The following is a 12,680-nucleotide window of genomic DNA, read 5'->3' on the forward strand; positions in this document are numbered from 1 at the left end:
ATAGATGTTACCCCCGATTTAACAAGCATTCACTAGGCAGGGCTGGACATCTATTGGCAAACGTCCTTTATGACTCTTGGATGCAACATCGGTATTGTTTGCGTGAGTGCAAACCATAGATGCTCATAGTGTAGGTAATGGCGCATAATGTAAAACTTTTGTTCTTTGGCTACTGGGTCTTCTAGGGACATGTCGACTTAGCGCTAAACTGGGTTTTACAACTCCAGCACAGAAAAACCAATCAAAATATGAAGTAGCGTAGGCTGGTATAGCAGCAGGACTACCGGAAGCAGAGTAGTAAGGAATTTGCTCAGATGAAACTTCAAATGAATAAATTCACAATGAAATTCTATTCTGAAATATGTTCATTACTAAAATTTATTATATCAAGAACATATGACTGATAAAAACAAAACTAAACCCAGAAATGGCTGTAGATGTAAGCGACTTTAATAGGAGCTGACTGAAGTTTAACTGATTTAAAGTTCCTGAGTAAAAAAACCTTTAGAAAGTTCTGAAGCAGAATAAGAGATCACTAAAAGACCAACTATTATGTCAAATCAAAGCTGTGTTCATAGAGTTCGTGAATCAATTACAGCAAAGCTATGTATGTAAAAATTAATTATCCTAAGAAATGTTTGTTACTCAGTATTAATTATTTCTTGTCTCACTCCTATGCGCACACACATGCACGTACACACACACACATACACAGAGATGCTTGATTTTGTGCTTACTAATGCACCTTATTTAGCAACCGCAAAGGTTTATCCAGTTATTAATGCAAATAATTAGGGTTCATCTGCAGTTATTCTGCTTTGTAGCTTCATTTTGCCATTTGGATGCCACAGGGAAATCTAGATTTCTACTTTCAGGTATGGCCTAGGCATGTGGGAATAACTTGAGGGCAAGACATCGACAATGCACCCAGTGGAAGAAGTGAGGGGAAAATCAAACTCTTCTTTAGATCTAACCTCAAATCTGGATTAAAACAGCTAAACAGGAAGAATATACTAGTACAGCTATATTATAGACCACCTAACCAAGACGGTGACAGTGACTGTAAGGGAGATTGGAAAGATTATGCAGACAAAAAAATCACAGTGATGCAAAAACTCAGTTACTGCATGTGGACCAGGTGTTACGGTGGAACATGAAGTAGCAGTTAAAATTTAAGACAATAAATAGTTGCTCTTTGAAAAAGCTAAGAATAATGCAAGAAAACCAGCTCCTGAGTTTTCAGTGGTGCACAGGACCCAGTTCAAGAGCCAATTACTGAAGTGTCACTGCACAACAGTCACTGTGAGGTATTCAAATTCAAGGAGCAAATCTCTCCAGCTTCCTCCAAATGTCCCTCCAGAACTACCCCACCCTCTGCTACTGAAATATTGCTTAAATTTAAAGAGAGGCAATACCTAAAAACATGAGCAAGTTAGTTAAAATGCAGTTAAAAGGAACAGCCAAAGGGGTAAATATGTTATGTGTAAAGAAGAGTGTTCAGGTGACTCTTGTCACATGCTCATTCAGTGAATGAATCTTTCAGATAACTTGATTCAACAAAACGATAAAAGAGTCTTTCAGAAGTGAAAAACAATTCTTCAAAATATGAAAATCATGGCCAAGTAATAAAAAATGGAAAACTGTAGGTAGCAAATTAAATATAAAGCCATAGCAACTCAGCCCAGAGAAAATTGTTGGGAATCAACTCCCTACAGGCATACAACATAGTGAAAAAAGATTCTCAAAGTCATTAGAAAATGAAGTTTGTCATCACAGATAACAGCAGATGATCCGCTATATTGAGAATCAGTAGAAGAAATTTTAGAAGAAATGAGTAAATGGAGTAGTAGCAAGTTGCCAAGTATGAAATTGCTAAATAATATTTTTATTAATTGTAGCATTTATGAGAGAAACAACCCCTAACTTTATTAAAACAATGATTGCTACCACAGGTCATTGTATTTTTGACTCCACAAAACCTATTAGTACTCACAAAAGAAATCTTAATGTCACAGCTGATGTTTCTTGAAAAATGTCAGCTTAAGGTTTAACAGTCAAAAGCCATATAGAATGTACAGAATGATTGGGATAGGAATTGAAAACGAAACTGAAGAACAGCATTATGCCACTGCATAAATCCATAGTGAGCTTTCTTGAATATGACATGCAATTAGGTCATCCTTTCTCAAAAAAGATGTAATTAGCAATTAGTATTTAGCGAAGTAATTAGCAAAGGAATAGAGAAAGACAACAAGTTTACTCAGAGAGAAGGAGGAACACTGCACAGACTAGGTCTCTTTGGTTTGGAAAAGACACTATGAAGGGAAATACATTTGAGATCCCTAAAGTTACAAATAGTATAGGGAGTAACATTTTCATTATACAAGAGTGAGGAGGCAGCCACTGAAACTGTAATGTGGCGTGTTCAAAACTGATGCATAACAAGTAAATCGTGTAGCTCATTGCCTCAGGACGTTTTAAAGGTTGAAGTATAAATCAGCTCTGAAAGATTAAACAAATTCATGGTGGAGAGGTTCCCCTGTATTAAACACAATGGCCTGACTACAACCTTCTAGTGAGAAAATGCCCAAACTACAGGTGGCCGATGTAAAAGGATATACCAGAGAAAGATCACACTCTCCTTGACTTGTTCCTTATACCCTTTGCCTAGGCTACTAGTCATTATTAGAGACAAGATAGTGGACTAACTGGATTTTTGTGCTGACTCTCCATGGCCATTTTTCTGCTTTTATGGTATAGCTTATGTGGACTAGGAGGCTTCTGTGCTGTTGAAAGGGTTAATGCAAGTTATGCAGGGTTAATACAACCCAAAAGCTGGAAAAACATGACAAAGAATATAGCTTGCCTTGTTTAGTGTTCAGGAATTTCATTTTCCATGGACATTTACTTCTAGCTAAAATAGGAGCAAAAAAGTCCTACTAGGTAGGGTACGCAATGATTCATTGCCCATTTTACAGGTGTAAGTAATTACACTTTATGAAGGCAATAGGATACAAGGCCATGAGATTGTGAAAAATCAGAAAACTGTTAATAAAGCTATTGAGCTGTACTATGTTTATACACACAGTCGGTTTGAAAGAGTATAAGTTACACTTTCATGTTTTTTTAAATCAGTTTACTCCTGCCCCACAACCCATAACCTTATTAGCAGAGCTGCTGGTGTGTCAGGAAGGTCAAAAAAGCTGTTCTTCTGACACAGTCCTTCCTAACATCCCCTCAGGTTCAGAGCAAATAAAAGATATGTTTGTGGGTGATGGCAGCATGGCAGGGGCTGTGTGGTATCAGCAACAAAGGGGTTAAAGACAACTGTTTTTAACAGGGCTGTGGGGGTTCGCTGTTGCTGTCTGAATCTTTCTTCAAGTCTATACAGAAACATGAGAGCCTTGGTAGGAGAGTATTGTATGCTACTGAAATGCTATGTGGCTACAGGACAACTTTACAGCATAAACAAATTTGAGGCTTCGCATAGCTTAATAAGGATGCCAGCTTTTCCTGACATGAATCCATAAATAATTTTATTAAACTTTTGTTAGCCATATTGTGAAATTCAAGTTTTCCCAGATTCAACATTTACATTCTTCCATCTTTTTTTCATTTGTTAATTATTCTCTTGAAATAAGAAGCACCATAAGGAAATGCTACAATTTTAGCATAAAAGTTACAGAAGATCTGTGACGGTGCAGAAAGCAAGCTTCAGACAATGAAAAAAGAAGGTCAGCAATTACTAAGATTTACAAGAACACTCCTGTGTAACTTGGGCCTGTGAACCTGGAAGAAATGTAACTTCTATCTGAATGTGTATTTTTGCCTTGCTTTATCTTTAAAATGCCAATTTGTTTCTAACGCGAGCATTCTTTCTTCTTACAGGGAGCAACAAGCTGTTCCTTACAAGAGCAACAGTGATGGTGTAGCGTTTTCTGAAAGAAGAGCCTGGCAATGCAAAGGAGAAAGTTTTGTTTTCAGCAGTGGAGATAGATGAATCAGAACAAGGGAAGGAAAGGAAAGAAGCATAAACGCAGAGGAGAATGGTGGGGCCTGAAATGAAGGCAATGTGACCAGAATTTTGATGAAGAAGTATTGACAAGATGAAAGATGTCCCTCTGTCTCACCCTCGCCCTCTCACTTCCAGTGTGTAAAATCTGTCCTGTTGACACACTCTTGCTTTTTTTCTATATCACAATACTGGGACAAACAGGATTCACAATCGGTGGTGGTGGCACAGTTCTCGTGGCAGATACTTGCCCAGGAGAAAGGCTCAGCAGCTACCTCAGGGCTCCCTCACTCTTTGAGTCACTACAGCCCTTGGAACGAGGCTTTTTCAAGATTTTAGAATTCTTCTCTTCATGTAATTTACAATGATTATAAAGAAGTGGTGTCTATAAGGCTGTATACAGACAGTTCACATCTGCTCTCCATTTTAACATGTAGTATAGTTAAAACAAATATTTGTTCTTTTACTTATGACATATATAATTTGAGTGTATTCATAATTTAATATAGGTCTCCATTGGATGCCAGTAATCAAGGGATATGTTTTTTTGAGGAAAAAAACAGATGGACATGTTGAATTTGAAAATAAACGGTTGCCAAACTTTTTAAAAAATACAGAGTAACTTTGTCCTAGCTACACCAAGAACTGCTGAAGTTCTCACTTCAGCAGAAACTGCTGCATCAGGGAAAATGTCACCTTCCAGCCATCAAGCCATTGGCTTTGATGACAGTTCCTTTCAAAGAATCAACGTCTTCCAGATGAGCAGGGTTGCTGCTCAGAACAGTGCGTCTTCTCCCAATATATATTTTTTCACAATGTAGGTCCAGATGTAGCGACATATTTTGGTATGTGTATGACATGGGCCTAAATGGTTTGTCATATTGTTAAGTACACAACATACAGACCACAAAATTGTATAGCAGGAGAAAAGCTTCCGTTCTATCTCAGGTAGTACATTCTTTATTGTCCTACTGTATGATGGCTTTTTGCCATTTGTAGTACAGCTACAGGGAAACTGTGATTTCACTGGAATCAATCACATAAATCTCGCTGACTTAAGGAGACCAAGGTGCTATTTGAATTCCCGCACTCCTTTTTAAAGGGCTTGTTCACTTTAGTGGCTAATTTTCTTGAGTAAGAAGTGAAGAGTAAAACTTAAATTATATGTTTATCAGTCTGATATATAGGAGTCATGAGGTTTAGTTTGTTAATATTTGTGTAGTATTTCATGAGGGTAAAGTACATTTGATAATTGTTGCATATTTAATAGTCAGCTGTAGGCAGAGCAGCTTAGAATTTTTTAAAGGGACTCATATCTCACTGAAATTCAGTAGGTCTTGGATGCAGTAAAGCCTGATTTACTCAGATGCTTGCATCAAAGCAATTAAATTGGTTTTAATTAGCAGATTTGTTACTTTGATACATATCTGTGTGTAAACTTATTCCAGCATTAAAAAAGCTTGTTTTAAATTTGCCTGAGTGTAGTTTCAAAAAAATAAAAGTAACTGCAGTGGATGCAAAAGTGCTAGGACATCCCAGACTAAAGTCTTAGCTGGTAGGCAGTTGCCTAGAGCAACAGACATATGGGCCCGTAAAATGGCCATAGCCCTGCTTCCTCCTTTGCCATGCCAGAGCCTTGGAAAGCCAAGATTGCTGCTGATACCGACAGTGAGGTAAATGTGGATGCGTAGAAATGCTCTGAGTGTGGGCCTCTCATCCTTTGGGGAATAAAATTCAATATTAAATATTCCACTGAGAAGCCTAAATTTGCTCTAAAAGGAACTATAACCTTCCAACCTCACCTCCATCTCTTTTCACACGTATGATCAATGTGATACAGTAGCAAGTGTGCTGCCCCCTTATCCAAGTCACACCTTAATCTGGTCACACATGCATTGAACAAAAGGTGTGAATTACAAAGAAGCTGTTAATTTTAATGCAACCCTTATTCTCTTAGGATAATTTGAAAATTCTAATCTTTGTTTTTAACAGTGTTTCAAAGACGGGAGAAATACAGCAAAAGACCCAGTTTCTTTGGATTAATACCTGTTCAGAGTTTCAACTGTGAACTAAATATCTATCAGGAGGAAAGACAAATTCAGCTCTAAGCATTAAAAGGCAGAGTTTCATCAAATTGACTGCTGTTGTGTCTTCCACATCCAGGTATGATGAACATATTTAAAATTTCTACCAGGCTGAGAACATTTAATAACAATGTCCCATTTACAAAGAAGAAAGAAAATCATAAATCATAAAAAGAAAAATGTTTTTTTAACTACATCTAGTATTAGGATTTGGCACAGAAAGCAGCTTACTAGCAATGTATTTTTTCAGCACAGAGAAGTCTGGAATTCAGATATCAATGTACACTCCATAAGTTTGCAGTAATTTTATTATCTCTGGTCAGTACGTTCACACTACATCATACAGATATTTTCCCGATATGTAGTATGCATCTTGCTGATGCACAGAGATTCAATAGAGAGGGATTTACAGTGCTGTGGTTTATAAATTGAATGGTTTTTCAGGCATTTCCTTCCTCCCTCCTCTTTCACCTCAGTTCTTGCCCACAATGGCTTTTCTCTCACATATTTATTTTGTGTGGTTTGGCATTATATTAAAAACAAAACCACAGAAATAAATGGCAAAGATGTTACTGTCAAGCTGTTCTGAATCTCCAGCTTAAATTTGACCTCATCTTTATGAATTTTTGAAATACAAATGCGTATATAAAAACTAATCAAACAAAAACCCCAAACAAAATAGAAAAAAACAACTCCTCCACAAATCAAAAGCTGTTTCAGTGCTATATCAGCAATGATGGAAATAGTTCCAGGGCTCATGGTATAATCTGAAATATATATAAAAAAATTGGAATTATAAGACAGTTTCTTAAAAGGTGAAAAATTTTTAAAACAGTCTTCAATTGTAAAGTGTTAATAGATGTGTGAGAATCATTAAGATCAAGGACCATATTACTTGGCTTTCCAGAAGCTCACAGACTGAACAGTTATTTAAATTGGTTTTAAAAGAAAAGATTTGACAAGATGCATACCAGGAAGAAGTTGCAATATATTGTAACAAATTAAAATAAATTCTCTGCCACTGCAATTTGCAATGCTAACTCCAGCAATTAGGGTGGAACCAATCTCATATAACTTTAGGCTGTGGTCATCTGTACCTGAGCTCATCATCCAAACTCCCTTTGTAGGTACTAGGATGAAATAGGAGGTGTTTCAAAATGATTCAGCTCATCCTGGTGTAGACATCTTAAGCGAATCTCACCTTTAAAGGACCTATTTCACTCCCTTGACTAGAGGGGAATCTGGGAGAAAAGCACAGGAATAGAAGGTATATGACATGCCTGAAGTTGCATGAGTATTCCTATAGTTAATATGCATAAAGGATGAAAAAGAGTAAGTTAAAGTGAACTTGAAAACTTAGGAAATAAGGCATTACATAAGAAAAGTGATTTTCCAACAGTTCTTGGTACGTTACAATGTTTGAAGGGGATGTTTACAGGACATTAGTGCAGAAAAAGTCTCTTTCTGGGTCAGAAAGTGGAGCCACTACATCCCTGATCCATTGCTTGCACACACAGTCTTATCAAAAAGGAACTCTGCTTTACATAGCTGATTGCCCTCTGTGCATATGTTCATAACAGAATCTTTGTTAGGGCATGTTCCTAAAATATATTTGATGTGAATATGTTTAGTCAATTACCACTGCCTCCATTGATTTTTCTCATATACTTTGTCTCTTACACAATGAGTTTGGTTTTGTCTCTGAGGCATTTCAAAGTAGCATTTGTGGAGAATAATAAAAGAAAAAGATCTGTTCTACATTGTTCCAAAATTATGGTCATGTTCTTACATGCAATACATTGCTGTACTGGATTCCAAAGGATTGCTAAAAAATTACTTACCTGCAGAAATTTCTGTGGGCGTAAAAGAGTTTAAACATCATTTTTTGTTGTTGTTTGTGTGATGCTTTTTAATAGTATCCTTATACAGACATTCAACAACTTTTGAAAAATAACAACCCTTACCAATGGTGTCCTAAAGTCTTTGAACACCTGAAGAGCAAATAAGGATTTGGCCATCAGGTCCAACAATAAACCTAAAAGCACATTTTTTTAAATCCACAAATGGATCTCTTCTTATACCTTCAGATTACATCTGTCATGATGCTCACAACATTGAGACAAACATATTTACTTCTTAAAAAATGTGAAGATGATGAAGATCATGGCCTCTTTCTAAGGAGTTCATTGTTCACCTGTGCTCCAACATCTACTATGCTCAGTGGGAGTCAATGAAACTCGAGGTAGCATTTTCAATTATTTTAGTGCCTATTGCACCTTCAAATGGGAAACAATCGAAGTCACCCTCTTTTCAGGCACAAGCTGTTTGCAGTATTATGCACTTTCCCTGATTTCTTTTGTTTTAGTTAGTTATGGCCAAGGAATGCTATTTATTCCTCACCTAGCTTCTGTACTGAAATTCCATTCAGGGGAACTCTTTTAACAGCTTGTCTATATACAGAATGTGCAAGAAAGTTAAGATAAGCAGCTTAAGATATGTATTTTAAATTATATTAATGTTAAAGCACAATGAATGGATGGTTTCCATCAGAAAATGTATACTAAATATGACATACTTCTGGTTGTATGAGAGGTTATTCCTCAGGGGTTTTAACTCATGCCCTTCAAATTCATGTGTTTACTTAACTTGTTTTAACTTCTTGCAGTTGTTCTAAACACTTGTCTGAACTATGCCAGAGATGATATAGATCCAGAAATGGAGAAAGATGTGTGTATCTCGTATTTATTCCTACATATCGGGACATAGTCAAATAATAAATATTTTATTATTTGTCAGCAAGGTTATGCCATTTTGGCTGATATATTTTAATGACTTTTAATCAATTTTAATTTCTTTCTCTCTTCTAAGGCAAGGTGCTGCACTCTTCAGTGAGACAAGAGACTGAAATTGGAAGCTTTCAACAACAAGGAATATTTATCAAGAATTACATTTTCTTTTCCCTCTTTTCCAGACAGCTTGTGTTTTCCCTCGGAACATGTATCTACCTCTAGAGATAATTGCTGCTTGAGGCTAACATGCAATATTACGGGTGTAAAGGGCTGATAGGAATCTGCACATAGTAACAAGGTATGATACTGGAAACCACACCTCTCTATGACAAAAATCAATATCTACTGGCATCTATAGTTATTGTGATTCACAGAATCACAAGAAGGCTGGAAGACACTTCTGGAGATGCTCTAATCCAACCCCCTTGCTCAAAGCAGAATCACCTAGAGCAGGTTACCCAGGACATTGCCCAGTCAGGTTTTTAATAACTCCAAGTTTCCAGACTCCGTAACCTCTCCAGGCAACCTGTTCAATCTGGGAAAAAGTAAGCAGTCTTTAACACTATTTTATTATTTGAGATTATTAATTTTGATGCTTGTCGCTCTTGTTTTTCCCTGCAGCCATATATGCAGGTGTTCTCAGAGGTAATTATGACAGAAAGGGATCTTGGTCTTTAGAGGGGAAGTCACCTTTGTCCATAACAGCAAGGAGAAGAAATCTAATTAAAAATGTTTCCCAAAGTTTGCCTCCTCACCAAAAGGCTACAGCATGAATAAATCCTTAGCAGTAGTCTGTCAATAAACTTCCAATTTCATGAATACAGAAGAAGAAAGATATCAAAGCTAAGGTGGTAACTCATTTGTTTGGTCAAGAAGGGGTTGAAAGAGCTTAAAGTATTTAAACTGTAATCAATCATTTTTTTTCTCACAACTGCATTTTTTTTTTCTTGTGGTTATAACTATTTGGTCAGTAATTGATTTTTTAAAGCTTGGTTAATTATAATTTGCCAGTGAAAGTAATAAGTTCAAACTGAGGTGGAGAGGGGCTCTACTATTGAACATAAGAAGGTGGAGGAAAAAGGTGTGTTGAAAATAAGTATGCTTATCATCAGGAGCAAAGGTCTGGAAAAAGGGAAAGAAATTAAGGAAATTCCCAGTTCTCTTCTGAAATTATTATAAGTTAGGCCTTTCTCCTCACTGATTTTGAACTCAGAACACACACACACACACACACACACACACACACACACACATGCACACGCATACCATTTATATTAAAATAATTTGAAACTAAGGAGGAGGCATGGTGGAAAGGGCACTCTTCCACATTCCTTTGTGGGAAAAGCTGGTAGAAAGTAGCAAGTGAAACATGCTTATGAGACAGAGATACTTCTGTCTCTCAGGGTGCAGGTCCTCTGTTGTAGTATTTGTCAAATTGTTTGAGTGTCATATCATCGGGCCATGCTGAATGGAAGGCTAAACTGCTAAGGCATGGAGAATAAAGTAGGTACAAGGCTTTATTTCAGAAAAATGGTTTATAAAGTGTTGTTCCAAGCTATTCAAGGTGGAAATGACATGATAACTGAGTCAAAGTTTGCAAGTTGCAGTTTGGTCTTCCCTGTTAAGTGTATTCAGAGCAGATGTGTGTGTCCATTCCCTTCTCAGATTGCTGAACCTTCTGATTTCTCTGATTTCTATGTTATCTAAATTTCCAGCACACTTTGAGACACCTGAGACTCAGATCTGCCATTTTTGATTCATATCCATGAGGAAAAATAGTACAGTTCACACATACTCTGCCCCTATACTTTTTTGTAATCACTGTGTGCTGTTCAGAAACTCTAGACTAAGTCAACATGTGCCGCTCTCTGACACCATCACAATGAATATTGAGTCTTTCTGTTTCTGACAGTATTGAATTTATTACAAAGCACAGAACAATTTTGCAGACTCTTCTTCATATGGAAGGAAAATTTAGGACCTTAGTTTTGGAAATATGACCCACAACAGCCTCATGAGATTTCACTAACTGTGTAGCTGTGGACTAAATGATCTCTGGGAAAATGGAAAGCCAGTCTTACTCCAATGCAAGGAGAAAAGTGTAATGGTCCTTAAACCAGCAGCATGAGACATTTCAGAAACTCATCAACAGGAAGTTCAGTGTACAGCCTGTGGTCATGCATGAGTCCTTCTGGTGGATAAGAGGGAAGAGCATCGCTTAGAAAAGATACAAGATAAGCAGTGGCTGCTAGCCACTTGGCCAGCCTAAATGTCGAAGAGTGGCTGAAGGGCAGCTGGTGGACCCTGGACACCTCTGTTACCCTGGAGGTAAGGAAGCAGGAAGCCCTGTGGCAATGCTGCATCTTTGCCCAGCACAAGGATTACAGGCTCTGCCTGGCCAAGCCCAGAGGGATCTTTGGAGTCTCTCGTTCCTGTCTGCCTTTTTGCCATTTCGCAAATGGCAGCTTGTCACAGAAAGTGTCCTGTGACAGCACTGATGGGCAAAATACTTTCTGGACAGAGGAATATATGGGCCTGGGAATAGGCTTAAAGCAGAGTACAGTGTAAGCGCTAGATGGGCTTTCTGGTGGAGCCACAAAGGCTTGTGTGGTATGTATTGCACCAAGGGAAGCTGTGCCTGTGATGTTTCAGAGATACTCCATGAATATATAATATTGATACAAGTGTAAAGGTCCAGACTGGGACAACTATTACTGTCTTTGGGAGTGTCTTCATCCTCATGTTCAGCACTCTACTCCTAAATGGAAACTCAGATTTGTTCAGAAACGCCTTACATCCCACTACACTTACAACTCCTTTGAGAGCTTCTGAATGGGAGAGGGTCTTGGGATCCACATCAGTATCCCCATTTGAACATCAAAGAAGGTGAAAGAATTTGATGGCAGCAGTGTAGAGCCAAGTGTTTCCCTTATCTGCCAAACCTTGAATAGGCAAGCTTGATTCATGATAAAAGAATTCAGCCAAATCTTTACCGCTCTATAGCAAGCACAACATAACTCAAGATGTTCTTGGTCTGTTTAATCAGCAGTGTCTGCACTGTATCAGTGGGAATGCTGAAGACAGAATAGGTCTTCACATTTTTTAAATGCTTTAGAATAAGCTACGTTTTGAAAAGAGGGCTTGCAACATTTGCTAAAAGGCTGCATTTGAACTGCTGAGAAGAGAAAGCTGTTTAGCCCTTTAATCCTTTGCTTTGTCATCTTTCCCTTCTTGGAATTGTTAGCTGGGAACACATAACAAAGAGGAGTTTTAAAACATCCTTCAACTTTCTGTGTAGCAGTAGGGTTGCCAAAAATTCATGCTCAATCCATTTCCAAATAATCCTCAGTGGAGCAGTTGTATTATCACCCCTCCTTGAAGACAAGGTAACTGAGAATAAGGTAACTGCATAGTAGCTCTTCCTCCCTCAGGGTGTCTTTAGAAATTTCTCACTTCAGAGAAGTAGGCCTGTGTGACCAAGGGTCAAGACAAAATGCACGGCTTCATTTGGCTCCATGCTATGGATCTTCCTAGCCCCAGGATTTGTTCCACAGCCATTTAAATTAACATAGCATTAAAATATGACAGTATTATGTTCTATGGACTCATTAACACATTCCTGTAGTGCAATGAGAGACAAGGAGTGCTTGAACATTCAATCACCTGAAGCATGTATTAATGTGACTGACACCCCTGCAATGTCTCGATACATTAAGATACATCTCCTATTGAATACAACTTTGCGATTTACATGCAAGTTTTTAAATGTACTGTGAAAGTATTTATCTTTTCATT

Source organism: Dromaius novaehollandiae, chromosome 1, assembly GCF_036370855.1.
Source record: "Dromaius novaehollandiae isolate bDroNov1 chromosome 1, bDroNov1.hap1, whole genome shotgun sequence".
NCBI classification, from domain to species: domain Eukaryota; kingdom Metazoa; phylum Chordata; class Aves; order Casuariiformes; family Dromaiidae; genus Dromaius; species Dromaius novaehollandiae.